Source organism: Kogia breviceps, chromosome 11 (assembly GCF_026419965.1).
Source record: "Kogia breviceps isolate mKogBre1 chromosome 11, mKogBre1 haplotype 1, whole genome shotgun sequence".
NCBI classification, from domain to species: Eukaryota; Metazoa; Chordata; class Mammalia; order Artiodactyla; family Physeteridae; genus Kogia; species Kogia breviceps.
Window position 1 is genome coordinate 24,793,219 of NC_081320.1, and position 23,248 is coordinate 24,816,466.

Below are 23,248 nucleotides of genomic sequence, written 5' to 3' on the forward strand. Positions count from 1 at the left end.
GGAGCCCCTGTCAGGCCCTTTCATGACCAGGCCAACCCCATAAAGCAAGGAGTCTGTGCCCTTCCTGGGGTCAAGGAGACATGCCTGTAGGTGACCCCTCCACCCTCATCATGTTGTACTTGGAACCCTGGAATTACCTAGACCCTATTTCTAGGGCCTGTGTAAGCCTCTTCCTTTGGGTCAGTCTCCCCAAGGGCAGACAATGCTGCTTGTGTTGCCTGTGGGGTGGCCAAGGGGCAACTGCTTATAGAGACTGGATTTAGAAAGAACTTGGATGCAGAGATCGGGGTGTCACTGTGTGAGACCCCATCTCTGGGTAGGGGCAGAAGGAGTGGTGGGAAGGAAAGTAGACCAGTCTGCGAGCTAGAGGCTAGGTTTTCTTGCAAGATCATTTTCTCACAGAGAATGTCAAGGAGTAAAATGTTCAAACCTGCGCTTCAGGTCAACATTCAGGTGTATTTTTTCAAGATAAGAGGATAAAGATGTTAATGAATGGTTTATTAGCTTGATTTATAACTTTTAAATATTTAGACATAGTATGCAATATACACTCTTGTTTTGGCAGGCCTGAATGCTACAGTAGTTTGGAGAAGGAAGAGACCAACATTTGCTAAGCAGCTGCATCACCTCAGGCAGGTTGCTGCATCACAAGATGCAGAGAACATTTTCAGAGGCTGGTTTTGAAGCAATTAAGTGGATCTGATCACAGATCACAGCATTAGCGGAAGCAGTTACTCTCCAATTTTGCAAATCGTTGTTACATGTTTATTACTTATACTTCAGGGTATTAAGATTGTGAGGAAAGTAATTCTTACTGAAATTAACTGCAAGCATCAGGAAGGACCTCCCCTAGGAGATAAGATTTGAATTTTGCCTTGCAGTATTTGTCAATATTGGGAAGGAATTCCAAGGCACACAAATTATTGAGCAAAGTCCTGGAGGTAATGAGGGTGACCTGGCTGGTGTCAGTCATTTTTGATTTCTTCCAGCCCCAACCACTCTTTATAGTCCCCCATGTGGCTAAATTCCTGACCTTTCTTCAAATCTTACTGAAGTTCCTCTTTTTCTATGGAGCCTACTTGGATATCCTCATTTCATAATCACCTTTCTTTTCTGCTTCCATTGGAATACTTTATCTACACCATCAGCATGTACAAGCTTTTTAGAAAACCTACTGTACATGGGCACTACTAGTTGGCACTAACCAGTTTAGGATTTAATTGTGAACTAATACTTTTGGGAGTGTTAGTTTTGGCTCCCAAAACTAGAACTCCTGGGGATCAAGAGCCCTTCAGTTAGAGAATGACAATAAAACTGGTCTGTGGCAAGGTCATTCTGACAGTTCTAAGTTGTTTGGGTTGAGGAGAGAGAAAACGAAGGAGTGGGAGCAATTATTGGTCTTCTTAGACTTTTTGATCAAAGTTGCTTCTTGCAGCAGAGGAACTCGGGACATGTGTATCCTCTGGGGAATCTGAGGGCATAACCCTAAGCTATGTGTGTCAAGCTCAGACATTTATGTAAAGCCTCTTGTTTTACCTTAAAACTTCATGCAGATTTTATATTTTATGTCATGATACATTTTTGTATCTGTTAAAATTAAGTTTTAACTTACTTATCACTGAGTAAAACCAACTCTCCTGGGATATCTATCATGCCAGTTTTATAAAACATGAATTATTCTCAGGGCCAAGCACAGCACTTGGCACATAGTGAACAACTGATAAATATTTGTTGAATGAATGAATCAATCAATCACATTGGGGAGTCTCATATGCCCAGTCCATTGCACTATATTCCCAGGAGGAAGCATGGCTACATTTGAGTAGCTGGAGGTTAGATCATTACTTCAATGGTCATATCAGGTGTGGACAAAGAATGTTGCCTGCCATTTCAGTAAACAAAGGATGTTGCGGCCATCAAGCTATCAGTCACTACGGTGCACCCTGAGGTGATTCAGGATGGAGAAAAACAGGATACTGGCCCTAGAGAGTTAGGGTGCATATCAAAGGGATAATGTCATTAAGCCCAGACTCTTGCATCTTGCCATACAAGAAAAGTGCTAAATTCATTAACATGAGATGTTTGGTTTGTCTTTAATTAGCAGTTATGTTTTGATGTTGGCTTACTGGGTTTTTTTTTTTTTTTTTTTTTTTTTTTGGTTTCTTTGCAAAAATTCCTATATATCCTGTCTCCTCCCTTACCTCTTTGGAAGAGTCCCTCAGAGCTATCTGAGAGGCTGTATCCCAGGCTTAAGTCCTCAGTAATACCCCAAATAAAATAATTTTCAACTTTTAGGTTGTGCATTTTTTTCAGTTGACAGTTTTAGCAACCAATGAAGGGACCCAGAGCAGACTTCTTTCCTTTGCCTGAACTCTATGAGGAACTGGAGCCTTGGCATTGAGAAATGGAATATTTCCTGCCATATCAGTAAACAAAAGATGCCACAGTCACCAGGGATTGCAGCCACAGCCTATGGTGAACTGGTGAGCCCTGAGGGAACTCAGAAAGGAAAGAATACCTGCTATCTAGCAGCCAACAGACTTCAGCCACTTCCTACTGTGAGCCCTGAGGAAACTCAGTATATGAAAACACAGGATACTGGCTCCAGATAGCTGAGGTGCCTATCAAAGGAATGATTTCAGTGAGCTCAGACTCTTGCATCTTCCCATACATAGAAAAGTGCTAAATTCCTTAACCTGGCATATCTGGTTTCCTTTAATTAACAGTAATCTTTTGATGTTCCCGACTATCTGCCCTTTGTTGCAAAACTCCTGTATATACTAGCTCCCCCGGAACAGCTCTCTCAGGGTTACTTGAGATGCTGCCTCCCAGCCTTGAGGTCCTAAAAATTCCTGCCGAATAAAACATAACTCTCAACTTTTAGGTTGTGAATATTTTTTAAGTCGACAGTATCAGCAGAGGCCTCTTGTGCCCATCTGCCTTCTCAGAGAGTCCAGACAAATTTGGGTGAGTCTCTCCTGGTTCTTGGATTTTCAGATTATTGGCAGATGATCCTGAATTTTATGTGGTGGTGTATAACAGGTACCTGGCTCCCCAGTTGAAAGATACTGGGAGTTGCTCATTTGAGAGACACTGAGCAGTCTGGACTGGGTGATTATTTGAGAGGCTGGCTTAAATGAGGGGCACCAGAGAGCCAACCTCCAACTAACACACCAGCTAGATTTATGTATGTACAAAACATACTTAACAAGAACTTACTTAATTGGGTATTAAAGGAAATCTCCCCATGAAAATAGCCAATATGGGGCTCTTTTATTGCATACACATTAAGTTAGAGAATCTGGCTTGATGAAACATCTTTTCAGAATTCTAACCTTAAAGAAACAAAAGCCCTTCTGGGAGAACTTGTACTAGGTGGCTACAAAGAACAATTATCATTCACTACACACATTTGACAGGGTTTACTGTTGAGAAAAGCTGTAGAAGTGTAAATTCAAATGGAAACTAATTAAAACCCTTGCCTGAAGAAGCCCCATCAGTCCCAAACAACTTCAAGTAGAGACCTGTGATTAAAGTCCCTTTTGTGCTAGTCAGTACTTCTCCAGCTATATCTCTAGGTTGTCACTGATTTCCCCACCCCTTTGCATTTTAAACAAATCATTGGACACCTGTTTATCTCCTTACTATTCCTAATCATTTCTCCCCTGCTGAGACCTGGTCCTTTAAACTAAGTAGTCTATTCACCTGGAGGAATTGAAGCACTTTTGATACTGTTACTAAAACGTCTATCTGCAGCTCTAGCAGGGTCAGGATTCTAATTACCTAGTTGCTATTTATGGTATTTTCATGAGGCAAAGTGCTACATGCAGTTACATAGAGACCTACTCACTGATAAGGAACTTGACCCCCAGGGGCAGGCATTTAGTTATTGTTTTTGGAATCCTTCCAAGGGAAGCTCTCCTCTGTGGTAGAATGAACTTCTCTCATCTGCAGTCCTGCCACACCTGAGTCCTTGCTTCTCTAGCTGAGATCGACTTGTGGCTTGATCCTGCAGCCTGAAGTTCCACCTATCCCTTTTGGTGATGGATAAAGACCTAGACCCTCAACTGGCCAGCAATGCATTGTCTAACCTGGCCCTGCCCCTTTCTGCAGCCACATCTCAAAAGCCACTCTCCCATGAACCTCGTTCCAGCCATCCTGGCTGGACTTGGTTCTTGTTCTTGATCAGGTCCTACTGCTTCCAGCCTCAGACCATTCCTTGCAGCATCTCTGCTTGGAATAAGTCCTCCTACTCTCCTTTTTCATTCACAAACTCCTCAAGGCTTAGCTCCGCTGGGCATCTTCCTCGAAACCTCCAGTCTTTTTATTTGTTCTCAAGGTAGACTGTCTTTCAAATGCTTATCACAGTTGATGATATTATATCATTAGATGATTATTTGATGTGTGTTTTGCCACTTGACTTTAAGCACATGGAAGATAGGGATAATCTTTGGTTTGGTCACTGTTGTATATCCAGGGGTAGAAACCCAATAAATATTTTCTAAATGAATTCATAAATGTGTTTGCTTTGTGGCATGGTCATTCTCACAGTTCTGTGTTGTTCAGGTTGAGGAGAGAGAAAACGAAAGCGGGGTGGGGGGCAATGACTGGTCCTCTCAGACTTTTTGATGAAAGTTACTTCTTGCAGCAGAGGAACTGGGGACATGTATCCTCTGGAGAATCTGAGGGCATAGCCCTAAACTATGCATGTCAAGCTCAGACATTTATGTGAAGCCTTGTTTCATCTTAAAACAGACTGATGAAATTGCATTGGTGAGAGTGCCAAGGTGCATGTGCACATGCATGTATGTGTGGTGTGTGTGTGTGTCTCCCTCCTCTTCCCTTCTTCTTCCATAAGGTGGAGACCCTTGTACTTTAGACAATAGCTACCACGTGTATGGCAATGGTGGGTTAGGTGGGTCATTTACAAGGAACATGGAAGCAAAATGACTTATGGTATCCTCCCAACCCACAAACCTCAAATCACATCTCCCTTCTTAATTCCCTTGACCGGAGCTACCTATTCTCACTTCCTGAGATTCCTTCTCTCTGGATTTCAAATCTTCTCCCTCTTCTCCAAAGCTCTTCTGCTTTAGCTGCTCACAACTCCTCACCCCCCTTTCCATGTGCTGTCCCCATCTTCTTGCTAGTCTGATAGATTCCCTTAGAGAATATCAAGCTCTCAACATGTGGCAATTTTCCATCTGATTATAGTGGTTTCCAGTTTTAACATACCCATGTAAGATAGCCCAGGCTCAATTAGATGCCATGGAGGCTTATCACATGTTCCTCTCTTTGGCCTAGAACACAGGACTGAGGGCCAGGTACAGAGTTTCAGATGAGGCCACTGGTTAGAGAGATCATGTCCCAGAGATCACATCTGCCACAATTTTATATAGGAAGTACACATGACTCATCATTTGCATAAATGTAAGATTTTTCATCAGCAAAATCTACTAGCTCTCCTTTCAAAAATATATGAAGAATCAGACCACTTTTCACCACTTGCCGCATTTTGGCCTAAGCCATTGCCATCTTTCTCCAGAATTACTGCCATGGTCTCCCTGCTTCTGCCTTAAGTCCCTATTTCAGCACTGCATTCTGAGTGATCTTATTGACATGTAATTCAATCATGCTGCTCCTCTGCTAATGTCTTCCAATGGAAGGAAATCCTGCCATTTGAAACAACATGGATAGACTTTGAGCACATATTGCTAGGTGAAATAAGTCAGACAAAGAAAGGCAAATGCTATATGATCTCACTTATATGTGGAATCTGAAAAAAAACCTAACTCACAGAGTATAGATTGGTGGTTGCCAGAGGTAAGGGATAGAGAGTGGAGAAAATGGGTGAAGGTGGCCAAAAGGTACAAACTTCCAATTGTAAGATAAGTCTTAGGGATGTGATATACAAAATGTGACTATAGTTAACAATATTGTATTTGAAAGTTGCTTAAAAGTTCTCATCTCAAGAAAAAAAATTTGTAACTGTGTGAAGTGATGAATGTTAACTAAACTTACTGTGGTAATCATTTCACAATGTATACATATATCAAACCATTATGTCGTACACCTAAATTCTTTAAATTTCATTTCATAGAAATGAAGTGTATAACCATGTGAACATGTTGGTAAGGGTAGAGGTATCACTGTCTTAGCTGACAGATTGGGAAACTGTTGCCAAGAGGCTAAATTCTTAATGTAGAAGCTGGAAGCAGTTAAAGGAGGCTGAGTGGAGAGGGCTTGGCTTTGTCACCACCACCACTCCACATCCTACCTTCCCACCACCCAACCATAGTGCATTACAAGGGTTTTATCAATACTAAAAGAAATAAATTTCTGGAAATCACAGCATACTGCCTGGCTTAAAATGAATGCACCACATATGGTAACTCATCATTTCATCAAAATCATTATCAACACCATTCATCTAATTATCTATATTGCACCATTTTGTCCATAAGTACAGTGTAGGGACTTATCACAGCATTTGTTGAAACAAATATATTATTGCCTCCTCAGGTCTGCTCAAAGATCACTACTCTATGACATGACCATCCTACTGCAAAGTACAACCCACTCCTTTCCTGTCCTCTGAACTTCCATCTCCACTCTGATTTTATTTTTTTTCCCCATACTGTTTTTCACCTTCTAACATGCTATACAATTTACTTATTTTTGTTTATCTGTTGCTTAATTTCCCGCCCCCTGCTAGAATGTAAACTAAGCATGGGTATCTGCTCTGCCCATTAGCATTCCACTCTCCCTTCAAGTTCCAGTCAAGTCCCAGCCTTCTTTCCTGGCTCTGGTTTGCACTGATTCTGCCTCCCCTGGTTACTCATGGAATAAATTTTTTATTTCACATCTCAGTGTTTGACAGAATTCCTTTTTGTAATCTTCTATTTCTTATGTGCCTGGAGGTAAAAAATAATTTCACACTGGGCTATTACTCCTAACTCGGTCATAAGTTAATGATGACCTTGAAAAATTACCCAACCAGTCTAGACCTCATTCTCTCCATTTTACAATAAGGGGCTCAATTAGATGATATTCAAGTTCTCCTCAGGTTTTATGTTCTAAGACATGATAAGTAGTTTGACAGCAGGGTCCATGTCCAATAATAATAATGACAGCTCCCATTCACAAGTTCCTGCTTCAGCTACATTGTTTCCAATCCTCTCAATAATCTTATAAGGTAGGTACTATTATACCCATTTTACAGATTAGGAAACTAATACTCAGAACTATTAAAATAAACTTACTTAAATGACTGTTAGTGAGACAGTCACTAACAGTAGTGGCTGATAGGCTGGAACTCTATCTTAAGTCTGTCTAACTTCAAAGGCTGTGTCCATTTCCCACTTCTAAATGGCTTCTTTCCTTATATTTCTTTTATATTACTCTTGACCATGAACGACATACCCGGGTACAATAAATGATCTGAGGTGAACTTTGAATTGTATTTCAAAGCTCAAAAAGAGGAATCTGTTTGCATTTTCTTGTGTGGCTCTGACACCTGCCTGCTGTTTGGGCTGGGGCTTACCCTCAGAGGCTCCTTGATCCTGGCAGTTGGACAGAAGGCAACCCACCTGGTGAAGAAGTTGCTCTTCCACCCACTGATGTGTGACTGTGGGCAGGTTACATAAGTTTTATATGCCTCAGTTTACAAATTGTTTTCATTAATTAAATAAGGATAATAACACCTACCTCCTTGGATTTTTGGAGAAATTTAAATTAGGAATGACTGTAACATCAGCATGTGATGCTTTAAATATTTTTTTTAAATTGTGGTAAAATATATATAATATTTACCATCATTTTTTAATATTTACCATCTTAACCATTTTTAGTGTACAGTTCATTGGTATTAAATACATTCATTTTGTTATACAACCACTACCACTGTCACCCTCCAAAACTCTTTTCATCTTGCAAAACTGAAACTCTATATATGGTGTTTGTTTTTATTCCAACTTAACCTGGATGCAGAACTCAGCACACCTTTCAATTCTCTCAAAAGAACACACAAACACCACACATACACTCGCATCAATGAGCAGCAAAGACCTCCCTGATAATCTAACAGGGTGATAGGAGGGAGGGTTGGCATCACACACACTGTAGTAAGCAATTCCATATTCACATATTCTGAGTCACCTTTCCCAATATGATGCCAATCCTCTGGTTCCCATCCCTCCCCCAACTTCAAATGCCTCCTCCCTTGATTGTGCAGAATGCAATACCACCAGCTTTCTTCTCCGAATTCATGTTTCCAACTTATTATGTGCTCAGAAAACAAAGTTCTTGCCAGTTAACATGGCAGTTGTTGGGGCTCTAAAGAATAAAGATTATTTTCCTTGTACATTATCATCATCACCTACATCATCAAAAACTTCTGTTGTGAAGAAGAGACCAAGATGACAGAGGAGTAGGAAGCAGAATTCATCTTCTTCCACAGAAACATGGAAAATACAAGTGGAACAATTGTACTTGTACAAGTGGAACAATTGACACAGAACAGCTACTGAGTGCTGACAGAAGACCTCAGACATCCAAAAAGGGAAGAAAACCTCCATGTAACTGGGTAGGAAAAAAGGAAGAGGAAAAAGAAGGAATCAGGATGGGACCTGTGCCCCATGGAGGGATCTGTGAAGGAGGAAATGTTCCCACACCTTGGGAAGTCTCCTCACTGGTGGGGAGATCAGCCTGGAAGGAGGGGGAGCTTCAGAGCCTAAGAGGAGAGAGCAACAATCAGTTTGTGGAAAGCAAAACTAAGAGTAACCTGCACAGAGGGTCGGCACCACCACCCTGCGCTCCCCAACCTGAGACATTCCTCTGTCAGTGTGCGGGGGTGTTGGGGAATGAAGCTCAGGCTCTGAAGGTCAGTACCAAGGAGAGGACCAGGGTTAGGTGTGGAAACAGCCTTAAGAGGTTGGGCAGTGGCAACTGAGGGTGTACTATGAAGAAACCTGGGCCCACCAGAGAGGCAAGTCACCATTATTGGAAGGCACATGGAGAGGGGTGGGACAACCATAAGAACTTCTTTTCCTGTGAGTGTTCCCAAGCAACAGGACACCACCAACAGGAGCTCTGGGACAGGTGCAAGTCGCAGTTGCCATCTTGGGCTCCATAGGTGGGCACTGGCCACTTCTTTCAAACTCATGGGCAGACACCAGGACATGCCCCTGCTGACCCAGAAGGGCAGGGATAGCTTCTGCAACTAGGAAATCTGTCAGTGGGCACTGCTACCCACCCTGCTGTCCTGAGAGGGCATGGATAGCTCCCCCCACTAGGAAATCTGCCCAGGGGAGGGGCTGAAACCACAGCAGAGCCACAGGGTCCATGTGACTAAGGAAGAAGAGCTGGAATCTCTCCTCACGGCTTCACGAACTATGGAGTTACAACTCTGGTGACAGCTTCCTAAATTCGGCACCTGTGAAACATCCAAAAGGACAGTAAGTGCTCTGGCAGTTGGGACAAGGCTGGCTTTAACAGCTATGGGCTTTGTGGGCATGTACATGTGGGGGTTGGGCCAGGCCAGAGTCTGAGCTTCTTCCATAGCTCCCACAGTGGGTCCAGGTGCATGACAAGTGAAGTCGTGGGATCTGATCTCAGTGGATCTGTGCTAGTGGCCTGGTGAAAATGAGAGTCACCAGGGCCAATTACTGGCACATGCACAGTTAAGGTGGGACTGAGAGCAGTGTCAACAAGAGTGTATTTTGTGAGCCCATACAATGGGTGAAAAGTGACACAATAGAACACATTCACAGGTGAACAGCTCCAGAGGAGGAATAGACAGTGGCTTCTCTCCCAGTGTGGGTGCTACAATTCCATCTACCTCACACCACAGATCAGAAACACAGCTAAGAAACAGATCTGGGGGCCTCTACTCCAACAATGAGGGAGAAACCACTGGCCCTAAAGGGCAGTGAGAACCACAGAGCAAAGGGGGAGACCCTGCTTAATATCTAGGGCAGGCTCTGGTCACCACACCAGTCAAAACCCATATGAAGTGGATAATGGCACAAGCCTCTGGACCAACCTCACCCAACAGGGGGCAGACACCAGAAGCAAGAGGAACTATGATCTTGCAGCCTATGGAAAGGAGACCACAAACACAGTAAGTTTCACAAAATGAGATGACAAAGAAACATGTTGCAGACAAAGGGGAAAGATAAAAACCTACAAGAAAACTTCTTCCTTTGAAGAGACAGGCAATCTACCTGGAAAAGAATTCAGAGTAATGATATTAAAGATGATCCAAGATCTTGAAAAAGAATGGAGGCATGGATCGAGAAGATATAAGAAATGTTTAACAAAGACCTAGAAGAACTAAAGAACAAACAAAGAGAGATGAACAACACAATAACTGAAATGAAAAATACACTAGAAGGAATGAACAGCAGAATAACTGAGGCAGAAGAATGGGTAAATGAGCTGGAAAACAGAATGCTGGAAATCACTGCTGCAGAATAGAACAAAGAAAAAAGAATAAAAAGAAATAAGGACAGTCTCAGAGACATCTGAGACAACATGAAATGCACCAACATTCACATTATAGGGGTCCCAGGAGAGGAAGAGAAAGAGAAAGAGCCTAAGAAAATATTTGAGAGATTCTAGTTGAAAACTTCCCTAACATGGGAAAGGAAATAGTCAGTGAAGTCCAGGAAGTTCAGAGAGTACCATACAGGATAAATTCAAGGAGGAACACACCAAGACACACATTAATCAAACTAACAAAAATTAAATATAATGAAAAAATATTGAAAGCAACAAGCGAAAAGCAGCAAATAACATACAAGGGAATTCCCAGGTTATCAGCTGATTTTTCAGCAGAAACTCTGCAAGCCAGAAGGGAGTGACATGATAAATTCAATGTGATGAAAGGGAAAAACCTACAACCAAGAATACTCTACCCAGCAAGGTTGTCATACAGATTTGAAGGAGAAATCAAAAGCTTTAGAGACAAGCAAAAGCTAAGAGAATTCAGCACCACCAAACCATCTTTACAACAAATGCCAAAAGAACTTTTCTAATCAAAGGGGTTGGGGGGAGAGGTCACAACTAGAAATAAGAAAATCACAAATGAGAAAGCCCACTGGTAAAGGCAAACATACAATAAAAGCAGGAAATTATCCACACACAAATATGATATCAAAACCAGCAACCATGATGAGAGGAGAGTACAAAGGTAGGAAATGGGAATTGCATTTGAAATTAAGAGACTAGCAACTTAAAAAACCTTGTACATATACAGACTGCTTTATCAAAACTTCATGGGAAATGCAAACCAAAAAACTACAATAGCTACACACAAAAAAGGAAAAGCAACCCAAACACAACACTAAAGATGGTCATCAAACCACAAGAGAAGAGAACAAAAGAGGAAGGGAAGAAAAAAGACCTACAAAAACAAACCCAAAACAATTAGTAAATGGTAATAAGAACATACATATCAGTAATTACCTTAAATGTAAAAGGATTAAATGCTCCAAAAAAAAAAGACACAGACTGGCCGAATGGGTACAAAAGCAAGATCTGTATATATGCCATCTACAAGAGACCTACTTCAGACCTAGGGAAACATATAGACTGAAAGCGATGGGATGGAAATAGGTATTCCATGCAAATGGAAATCAAAAGAAAGCTGCAGTAGCAATACTCATATTAGACAAAATAGACTTTAAATAAAGACTGTTGCAAGAGACAAGGAAGGACACTACATAATGATCAAGGAATCAATCCAAAAAGAAGATATAACAATTGTAAATATATGTGCACCCAACATAGGAGCACCTCAAAATATAAGACAAATGCTAATAGTCATAAAAGGGGAAATTGACAGTAACACAATAATAGTGGGAGACTTTAACACCCCACTTACACCAATGGACAGATAATCCAGACAGATAATTAATGAGGAAACATAAGCCTTAAATGACACAGTAGACCAAATAAACTTAATTGATGTTTATAGGACATTCCATCCAAAAACAACAGATTACCCTTTCTTCTCAAATGCACACAGAACATTCTCCAGGATAGGTCACATCTTGGGTCACAAATCAAGCTTCGGTAAATTTAAGCGTCTTTTCTGACCACAATGCTATGAGATTAGAAATCAATTACAGGAAAAAAACTGTAAAAAACACAAACACATGGAGACTAAACAATATGTAAATAAATAACCAATGGATCACTGAAGAAATCAAAGAGGAAATCAAAAAGTACCTAGAGATAAATGACAATGATGATCCAAAACCTATGGAATTCAGCAAAAGAAGTTCTAAGAGGGAAGTTTACAGCACACAGACCTACTAGAGCATGGACTTGAGGATATGGGGAGGGGGAAGGGTAAGCTGTGACGATGTGAGAGAGTGGCACGGACATATACACACTACCAAATGTAAATTAGATAGCTAGTGGGAAGCTGCAGCATAGCACAGGGAGTTCACCTCTGTGCTTTGTGACCACCTAGAGGGGTGGGATAGGGAGGGTGGGAGGGAGGGTGACAAAAGAGGGAAGAGTTATGGGAACATATGTATATGTATAACTGACTCACTTTGTTGTAAAGGAGAAACTAACACACTCTTGTAAAATAGTTATACTCAAATAAAGATGTTAAAAAAAAAAAAAAAGAAACAAGGAAAATCTCAAATAAACAACCTAACCTTACATCTAAAGCAACCAGAGAAGGAAGAACAAACAACAGAAAGTTAGTAGAAGGAAAGAAATCATAAACACCTGAGCAGAAGTAAATGAAATAGAGATGAAGAAAACAATACCAACAATCAATGAAACTAAAAGCTGGTTCTTTGAGAAGATATACAAAATTGATAAACCTTTAACCAGATTCATGAAGAAAAAAGGAAGAGGACTCAAATCAATAAAATTGGAAATGAAAAGAAGTTAAAACAGACACCACAGAAATACAAAGGCTCATAAGAGACTGCTCTGGACAACTATATGCCAATAAAATGGACAACCTGGAAGAAATAGAAAAATTCTTAGAAAGGTACAACCTTCCATGATAGAACCATGAAGAAACAGAAATTATGAAGAGGCCAATCACTAGTACTGAAATTCAAACTGTAATTAAAAATCTTCCAACAAAATAAAGTCCAGGATGAGATGGTTTCACAGGAAAATTCTATCAAACACTTGGAGAAGAGTTAACACCTACTCTTCTGAAACTCTTCAAAAAATTGCAGAGGAAGGAACACTCCCAAGCTCATACTAGGAGGGCACCATCAACCTGATACCAAAACCAGACAAAGATATCACACACAAAAATTACAGAACAATATCATTGATGAACATAGATATAACTATGCTCAACAAAATACTAGCAAACAGAATCCAACAACACATTAAAAGGATTATACACCGTGATCAAGTGGGATTTATTCCAGGGATGTAAGGATTCTTCAATATATGCAAACCAATCAGTGTGATACACCATATTAACAAATTGAAGAACAAAAACTATATGATCATCTCAATAGATGCAGAAAAAGCTTTTGACAAAATTCAACACCCATTTATGATAAAAACTCTACAGAAAGTAGGGATAGAGGGAACCTACCTCAACATAATAAAGTCCATATAAGGCAAACCCACAGCAAACATCATTTTCTTTTTCTTTTTTTTTTTGCAGTTAAATATTATACTTTTATTTGAGTCACCAGGAGAAAGAGTTACTTGTGGTCCAAGTCAACTGTTCAAAATCATAACAGCCCATAAAGATTTGATCCCAAGCACAAGCCCACGAGGGAGGGGACGAAAACAGACCAAGGAAAGACAACTACCCCATATAGAAAGATGAACGGACGGCTTCACACACACACATGCATGAAATGTTTGGACAGAGGCAAATTTCACATGGTCATTTCTATTTCTTTTTAAATACAGGTCTGTGGGGTGGTATTTTTTTTCCAGCTATTAAAAAAAAAAAAAAAGGCCCAGAAGTGCATATGTGAGGGGGAAAAGGTGGAAATTAAACAATAAAGTAATTTTCCCTGGAGGGACATGAGGAAGAAAACAGGAAGCAATATTGAGAGAATTCACTTTTCTCACCATTGGGCTTCTTGCATTTTATTATTGGTCCACTAAAGTTATACTCACATTCTAGCTTTGCTTTCCTGGGATTAGATCAGCTAAAAAACCTGTGAAATGTAAGAAAAGACCAGGGACTCGGCCCAGCCCTCAAGTTCTGTGCTCTTCTAGGGATGGATGTTTCTGGAAAGGAATAAGGACTCCCAGCAGCCCCTGGGTCCCTCATTACCAGTGTGACAGTCCCTCCTCTCTCTGGGGGTGTGTGAGAAAATGTCCCCTATTTTTAGGATGGGAGGAGTAGAGGGCTGGCAGCAAGATTCCAGTAACTGCCTTGTCTTGTTTTGGAAGGAAATTTAAGCCGAGTGAAAAGAGGCTACTTCTTGCTCCCTCAGGTCCTCCTCCCACTCTTTCACCACCCTGCCAAACGCAGGTTCTCCAACAGGATGTGTCTCTGACCTTTGGTCCCAGAATCCACATTGTGCTTTGAGATCAAGAGGAAACAAAATGGACCAGCGCCTGCCTCAAGTCTCCCAAAATTGTTCCCTCTCTGCCTCCCTCATCCCCCAAATTGCCCAATATAAGACACTCCACCTGCCTTCACTGTGGCTCTGGCCAAGGGGGAAAAAGGATTGGTCAGGCAGGCGCTCAAGCCTCTGATTTGGGGTAAATATTCCCAAGTCAACTAACAAGCAGTGAGGACTTGATGCTAAATATGCCTACAGGGCACAAGGATGCAAAGATGTCAACCTGTGGGGCCTGAGTCAGCTGACTCAGCGAGGTGAAGATAGGAGGGTGAGACCCAGAAGGGTGACAAGAAAGCCCAGAGATGAATAAAGCCAGGTAAGTGTCGTCACAGCCACCAACGAACAAGAGAAGGGACTTGGAGATAGCACCATCTTTCCCTTCCTCATCCTGGGTCTGTACTTCCAGCTTTGTAGCCCTGGGACCCTCTCCCTCTGCTTCAAGGAGGCTTTAAGTAACTGGGAAACTAGCCTGGGCAGGGGGGTGGGGGGCGGGGGAGACAGTGCTGGTGACACAGGGTTCTCTGGTCCCCTATTCTGAGGCCCAGGACACAGAGATGGGGGAGAGAATATGCCTGGAGCCACAAAGCTTTCCCCCACCCCTCCCCACCAAGCACCCCCCCCCTTACTTCTGCCTGGCACATTGGAAAGGGGGTGGGTGGTTTTTTCCTCCATTCGGGGATAGAAGGAGGGCTTTTTCACTCCAAAGAAAACATAAGGAATTTCTCTCCCCCAGCGTCCTCCCCTCTCACTGTGGGTTTTGATGAAAATATCGGGGAGGACAGCGCTGCACACACAGCCCGCACCCCGCCCGCTTCTCTCATGCTCACACTCACCCTCGCCTGTCATGGACACCTGCAGACACTCGCTCCTTCCCCCGCGACAAAGTTCTGGAGATACAGAGGGTCCTGTGGTTTCGCACAGTCCAGCTGGGGTTGGGTGGGAAGTGGGGAGCGAGAAGCCATGGAAGGCCTGGAGACACCTTGCCAGGAGGCGTGGCGAGGAGCGGCTTAACTAGATCTCGCGGGAGGCTGGACTGCACGGGCGAGAGGCCCGAGGCTTCCTTGCCCCACCCTTCACAAGGAGGCAAGCCAGGGACCCTGGAGACCGGGATGGGAGTGAGGGAAAAGCGCTGCGGAGAGAACACCCCGTTCCCCTCCTTCCTGCAGCTGTCCCTAAAGTAAGAAAGGCGAGAACCAGACCTAAGATGAGCTTCCTGGGGAGCTGCTCGCCCACACCAGGCTCGGGTGGGCAGCAGAGCAAAATCACAGTGTGAAAAGGAACCGTGTCAGGAGGGATGAATGAATCCCAAAGCAGGAACTTCACTCTCCTCTGTAGTCCTTGAGCTGAGGAGAGCGGGGTGAGGGGAGCCCCTTGGAGGGCTGGCAGCCCCATCTTTGAGAAGCAGAGGCAAAGCCCTCTGGTCCCTGCACGATGGCAGCAACCTCTCCACCCCCGTCCCCATCCCGGGGGGGACGGGTGCCAAGGGAGGTGGGTCCCACTCCCGGGAGTGTGTGAAGCAACTCCCGGCCGCCCTGGGAGTCCTGGGGGTCTGGGGCTCATCCAGCCTGGAATGTTTGGGTGTGTGAGGAGGTGGGCAGGAGGGGCTTAGGGGGCAGAAAAGAGAGAAGGCAGAGGCCTGGGAGCTGACGGGTCGCCCCCACCAGACCAGCCCCACGGGCCTCGGCTTCCCCCAGAGCGGTCCACACCTGTTCCATCCAGAGAGAAAATCAAGAAGTTGGTCAAGGGGAAAACCTGCCAGAGGAAGGAGCCGCAAAAGTGTCAGAACAAGGCTTCAGTTGGCAAAAGAAGCTGGAAGAGGGGGGAGAATAAACAAGCTGTTGCAGATTTTAAAAAACAGAGACACCAAAGTGTGGACAGGTCACGCCCAGGACGGATGCGATGCTGTGGAATGCACTGAAGACGGATGGGGCGGGCGGCACCTGGCGGGCTCAGACGGCCTCCACGTAGTTGACTGGCAGCATCCCCGTGTCGCCGGTGTGCTCCACGGTCCTGTACATCCAGCCGTCGTCGATCTGCTGCACATTGACTATGGTGTCCCTGTCCTGGAAGGAGACCTCGTCCTCGTCGGTGGCACTGTAGTCATACACGGCACGGTACCGCTTCCCGCCCCCACCTGGGGCACTGCGCTGTTTGGCGACCGGGGCTGCAGGCTCCTTGTAGCCACCGTAGGACTGGGCTGCCTGCTGCTGCTGGGGCTGCTGGTAAACTGGGGCGCTGGTTGAGATGTGGTGAGGCTGCTGTTCCTGGGGCCCCCGATAGCCAGTGTCCTGGGGATCTCGGTGCTCCAGCTCCAGGCCCTCACCCCCGCTGAGACCCATGCGGCTCTTCTCAAACTCTTCGTGGTATTTTATGTTACTGATCTGATCCTGGGTCTTCTTGATCCTCTGGAGTTCGGGTGTGTCTGCCACCACATTGAAGCCTTTGCCCTTGTTCTTCTCAAACTCCTCCTTGTAACGCACCTGACTCTGGAGCTCACTCTGTTGCTTGAGGCAGAGGCTTTCTGAGGTATCAACCACCATGGTGAAGGACTGCTTGGGGTACTATGTGTTGCAGTAGGGCTTCTTCTCATAGCCCTTGTAGTTCTTCATGTTGAGTGTCATCTTGCAGGTCTCGCAGTGGAAGCATGCTTTATGCCAGAACTTATCCAGACAGTTCACCTTCTCCGTAGGGTACACGATCTTGCTGCACCAGGTGCAGTTGGGATTCATGGCTCTGGGAAAGGCTAGGGTGGGGACGCCGAAGCTCGTGCATGTTCTCTTTCGCCGTAGCTAGCTGGCGGGAGACGGCCGCAGCTGCAACTCAAACATCATTTTCAATGGTGCAAAACTGAAAGCATTTCCTCAGAGATCAGGAACAAGAGAAGGATGTCCACTCTAGCCACTTTTATTGAACTTAGTTTTGGAAGTCCTAGCCATGGCAATCAGAGAAAAAAAAGAAATAAACTGTACACAAATTGGAAAGGAAGAAGCTAAAGTGTCACTATTTGCAGATGATGATACTATACATAAAAAATTATAAAGATGCTACCAGAAAACTACTACAGCTCATCAATTAATTTGGTAAAGTTGCATGATACAAAATTAATACAAGAAATATCTCTCATTCTTATACACTAACAACAAAAGATAAGAAAGATAAATTAAGGAAACAATCCCATTTACCACTGGAACAAAAAGTATAAAATACCTAGGATTCAACCTAGCTAAGGAGGCAAAAGACCTGTACTCAGAAAACTATAAATACTAATGAAACTAATAAAATATGACACAGACAGATGGAGAGATATACCATGTTCTTGGACTGGAAGAATCAACATTGACCAAATGACTGTACTACCCAAAGCAGTCTATAGATTCAGTGCAATCCCTATCAAATTACCAATGGCAATTTTCACAGAATTAGAACAAAAAATTTTTAAAATTTGTATGGAAACACAAAAAACCACAAATACCCAAAGCAAACCTGAGAAACAAAAGTCAGAGCCAGAAGAATCAGCTCCCTGACTTCAGACTATACTGCAAAGCTATAGTCATCAAAATAGTATGGTAGTGACACAAAAACTGAAATAAAGATCAATGGAACAGGATGGAAAACCCAGAAATAAACCCATGCACCATGATTACCTAATCTATGATGAAGGAGGCAAGAATATACAATGGAGAAAAGGCAGTCTCTTCAATAAGTGGTGCTGGGAAAACAGGGCAGCTACATGTAAAAGAATGAAATTAGAACACTCCCTAACACCATACACAAAAATAAACTCAAAATGGATTAAAGACCTAAATGTAAGGTCAGACACCATCAAACTCTTAGAGGAAAACATAGGCAGAACACTCTATGACATAAATCACAGGAAGATCTTTTTTGACCCACCTCCTAGAGAAATGGAAATAAAAACAAAAATAAACAAATGGGACCTCATGAAACTTGAAAGCATTTGCACAGCAAAGGAAACCATAAACAAGAGGAAAAGACAACCCTCAGAATGGGAGAAAATACTTGCAAATGAAGCAGCTGACAAAGGATTAATATCCAAAACATACTAGGAACACATGCAGCTCAATATAAAAAAAACCAAACAACCCAATCCAAAAATGGGCAGAAAACCTAAATGGACATTTCTCTAAAGAAGATATACAGATTGCAAACAAACACATGAAAGATTGCTCAACATCATTAATCATTAGAGAAATGCAAATCAAAACTACAATGAGATATCATCTCACACCAGTGCGAATGACCATCATCAAAAAATCTAGAAACAATAAATGCTGGAGCAGGTGGGGAGAAAAGGGAACCCTCTTGCACTGTTGGTGGGAATGTAAACTGATACAGCCACTATAGAGAACAGTATGGATGTTCCTTAAAAAACTAAAAATAGAACAACCATAAGACCCAGCAATCCCACTACTCAGCATATAACCTGAGAAAACCATAATTCAAAAAGAGTCATGTACCAAAATGTTCATTGCAGCCCTATTTACAATAGCCAGGACATGGAAGCAACCTAAGTGTCTATCTACAGATGAATGAAGAAGATGTGACACATATATACAATGGAATATTACTCAGCCATAAAAAGAAATGAAACTGAGTTATTTGTAGTGATGTGGATGGACCTAGAGACTGTCATACAGAATGAAATTAGTCAGAAAGAGGAAAACAAATACCATATGCTAACACATATATATGGAATCTTTAAAAAAATAGAAAATGGTCAGTAGAACCTAGGGGCAAGACAGGAATAAAGATGCAGACTTACTAGAGAATGGACTTGAGGGTAAGGGGAGGGGAAAGGGTAAGCTGGGACAAAGTGAGAAAGTGGCATGGACACTACCAAATGTAAAGTAAATAGCTGGTGGGAAGCAGCTGCATAGAACAGGGAGATCAGCTTGGTGTTTTGTGACCACCTGGAGGCATGGGATAGGGAGGGTGGGAGGGAGGGAGATTCCGGGGGGAAGTTATATGGAGACATATTTATTTGTATAACTGATTCACTTTGTTATAAAGCAGAAACTGACACACCATTGTAAAGCAATTGTACTCTAATAAAGATGTTTAAAAAAAAACTCAAAATGGGTGAAAGACCTAAATGTAAGACCAGACACTATAAAACTATTTGAGGAAAACATAGTCAAAACACTCTTTGACATAAATCTCAGGAAAAGTTTTTTTTTTTTTTTTTTTTGCGGTAAGTGGGCCTCTCACTGTTGTGGCCTCTTCCATTGTGGAGCACAGGTTCTGGACACGCAGGCTTAGCAGCCGTGGCTCACGGGCCTAGCCACTCTGCAGCATGTGGGATCATCCCAGATCGGGGCACGAACCCGTGTCCCTTGCATCGGCAAGCAGACTCTCAACCACTTCTCCACCAGGGAAGCCCAGGAAGATATTTTTTGACCCACCTGCTAGTGTACTGAAAAATTTTTTTAAAAAAGCAAATGGGACCTAATGAAACTTTAAAATTTTACACAGCAGAGGAAACCGTAAAGAAAACCAAAAGACAACCCTCACAATGGCAGAAAATATTTGCAAATGAAGCAGCCGACAAGGACTTTATCTCCAAAATATTCAAAGAGCTCATGAAGCTCAATATCAAAAATACCAAAAACCCCCATCAAAAAATGGGGGGATGATCTAAATAGACATTTCTCCAAAGAAGACATACAGGTGTCTGAAAAGCACATGAAAACGTGCTCAACATTGCTAATTATTAGAGAAATGTAAATCAAAACAACGAGGTATCACCTCACACTAGTTAGAATGGCTATCATCAAGAAATCTACAAATATCTCCTGGCTATTGTAAATAGAGCTGAAATGAACATTTTGGTACATGACTCTTTTTGAATTATGGTTTTCTCAGGGTATATGCCCAGGAGTGGGATTGCTGGGTTGTATGGTAGTTCTATTTTTACTTTGTTTTTAAAGGAACCCCCATACTGTTCTCCATAGTGGCTGTATCAATTTATATTCCCACCAGCTGTGCAAGAGGGTTCCCTTTTCTCCACACCCTCTCCAGCATTTATTGTTTCTAGATTTTTTGATGATGGTCATTCGCACTGGTGTGAGATGATATCTCATTGTAGTTTTGATTTGCATTTCTCTAATTAATGATGTTGAACATTCTTTCATGTGTTTGCTGGCAATCTGTATATCTTCTTTAGAGAAATGTCTACTTAGGTCTTCTGCCCATTTCTGGATTGGGTTTTTTGTTTTTCTGTAAGTGAGCTGACTGTAAATTTTGGAGATTAATCCTTTGTCAGTTGCTTCATTTGCAAACATTTTCTCCCATTCTGAGGGTTGTCTTTTCTTCTTGTTTATGGTTTCCTTTGCTGTGCAAAATCTTTTAAGTTTCATTAGGTTCCATTTCTTTATTTTTGTTTTTATTTCCATTTCTCTAGGAGGTGGGTCAAAAAGGATCTTGCTGTGATTTATGTCATAGAGTGTTCTGCCTATGTTTTCTTCTAAGAGTTTGATAGTTTCTGGCCTTACATTTAGATTTTTAATCCATTCTGAGCTTATTTTTGTGTATGGTATTAGGGAGTGTTTTAATCTCATACTTTTACCGGTAGCTGTCCAGTTTTCCCAGCACCACTTATTGAAGAGGCTGTCTTTTCTCCACTGTATATTCAAGCCTCCTTTATCAAAGATAAGGTGACCATATGTGTGGGGGTTTATCTCTGGGCTTTCTATACTGTTCCATGGATCTATATTTCTCTTTTTGTGCCAGTACCATACTGTCTTGATTACTGTAGCTTTGTAGTATAGTCTGAAGTCAGGGAGCCTGATTCCTCCAGCTCAATTTTTTGTTCTAAAGATTGCTTTGGCTATTCGGGGTCTTTTTTGTTTCCATACAAATTGTGAAATTTTTTGTTCTAGTTCTGTGAAAAATGCCAGTGGTAGTTTGATAAGGATTGCAGTGAATCTGTAGATTGCTTTGGGTAGTAGAGTCATTTTCACAATGTTGATTCTTTCAATCCAAGAACATGGTATATCTCTCCATCTATTTGTATTATTTTTAATTTCTTTCATCAGTGTCCCATAATTTTCTGCATAGAGGTCTTTTGTCTCCTTAGGCAGGTTTATTCTTAGATATTTTATTCTTTTTGTTGCAATGGTAAATGGGAGTGTTTTCTTAATGTCATTTTCAGATTTTTCATCATTGGTTATAGGAATGCCAGAGATTTCTGTGCATTAATTTTGTATCCTGCTCCTTTATCAAATTCATTGATTAGCTCTAGTAGTTTTCTGGTAGCATCTTTGGGATTCTCTATGTATAGTATCATGTCATCTGCAAACAGTGACAGCTTTACTTGTTTTCCGATTTGGATTCCTTTTATTTCCTTTTCTTGTCTGACTGCTGTGGCTAAAACTTCCAAAACTATGTTGAATAAGAGTGGTGAGAGTCGGCAACCTTGTCTTGTTCCTGATCTTAGTGGAAATGCTTTCAGTTTTTCACCATTGAGGAAGATGGAAGCAACCTAAGTGTCCATCTTCGGATGAATGAATAAAGAAGATGTGGCACATATATACAATGGAATGTTATTCACCCTTAATAAGAAATGAAATTGAGTTATTTGTAGTGAGGTGGATGGTCTTACAGTCTGTTATACAGAGTGAAGTAAGTCAGAAAGAAAAACAAATACAGTATGCTAACCCATATATATGGAATCTAAGAAAAAAAAAAAAAGTCATGAAGAACCTAGGGTTAAGATGGGAATAAAGACATAGACCTACTAGAGAATGGACTTGAGGATATGGGGAGAGGGAAGTGTAAGCTGTGACAAAGTGATAGAGTGTCATGGACATATATACACTATCAAACTTAAAATAGATAGCTAGTGGGAAGCAGCTGCATAGCACAGCAACATCAGCTCAGTGTTTTGTGACTGCCTAGAGGCGTGGGATAGGGTGGGTGGGAGGGAGGGAGATGCAAGAAGGAAGAGATATAGGAACATATGTTTATGTATAACTGATTCACTTTGTTATAAAGCAGAAACTAACACACCATTGTAAAGGAATTATACTCCACGAAAGATGTTTAAAAAAAAAAGAAATCTACAAACAATAAATGCTGGAGAGGGTGTGGAGAAAAGGGAACCCTCCTGACTGTTGGTGGGAATGTGAATTGGTACAGCCACTATGGAGAACAGTATGGAGGTTCCTTAAAGAATTAAAAATAGAACTACCATATGACCCAGTAGTCCCACTCCTAGGCAGATACCCAGAGAAAACCATAATTCAAAAAGATACGTGCACCCCAATGTTCACTGCAGTACTATTTACAACAGCCAGGACATGGAAATAACCTAAGTGTCCACCAACAGAGGAATTGATAAAGAAGGTGTGGTACATATATACAATGGAATATTAGCCATAAAAAAGAACTAAATAATGTCTTTGCATCAACATGGATGGACCTAGAGATTGTCATACTGAGTGAAGTAAGTCAGACACAGAAATACAAATGTCATATGATATCACTTATATATGGAATCTAGAAAAAGGTACAAATGGACTTATTTACAAAACAGAAGTAGAGTCACAGGTGTAGAAAACAAACTTTGGTTACCAGGGTATAAGTGGGGAGAGAGATAAATTGGGAGATTGAGATTGACATATACACACTACTATATATAAAATAGACAA

The 23,248-nt window shown here is 42.0% G+C and overlaps 2 protein-coding genes and 1 pseudogene across 2 annotated transcripts in view; 1 reads left to right on the plus strand and 2 right to left on the minus strand.

Moving 5' to 3' along the window:
• POLE4 (DNA polymerase epsilon 4, accessory subunit) overlaps positions 1-23,248 on the plus strand; it is a 195,256-nt gene that overhangs the window by 155,634 nt on the left and 16,374 nt on the right. The gene's annotated exons all lie outside the window — the stretch shown is intronic.
• The window catches only part of TACR1 (tachykinin receptor 1), a 259,672-nt gene that overhangs the window by 53,421 nt on the left and 183,003 nt on the right, over positions 1-23,248 (minus strand). The window lies entirely within an intron of this gene.
• Positions 16,529-17,308, minus strand: LOC131765741 (LIM and SH3 domain protein 1 pseudogene; annotated as a pseudogene).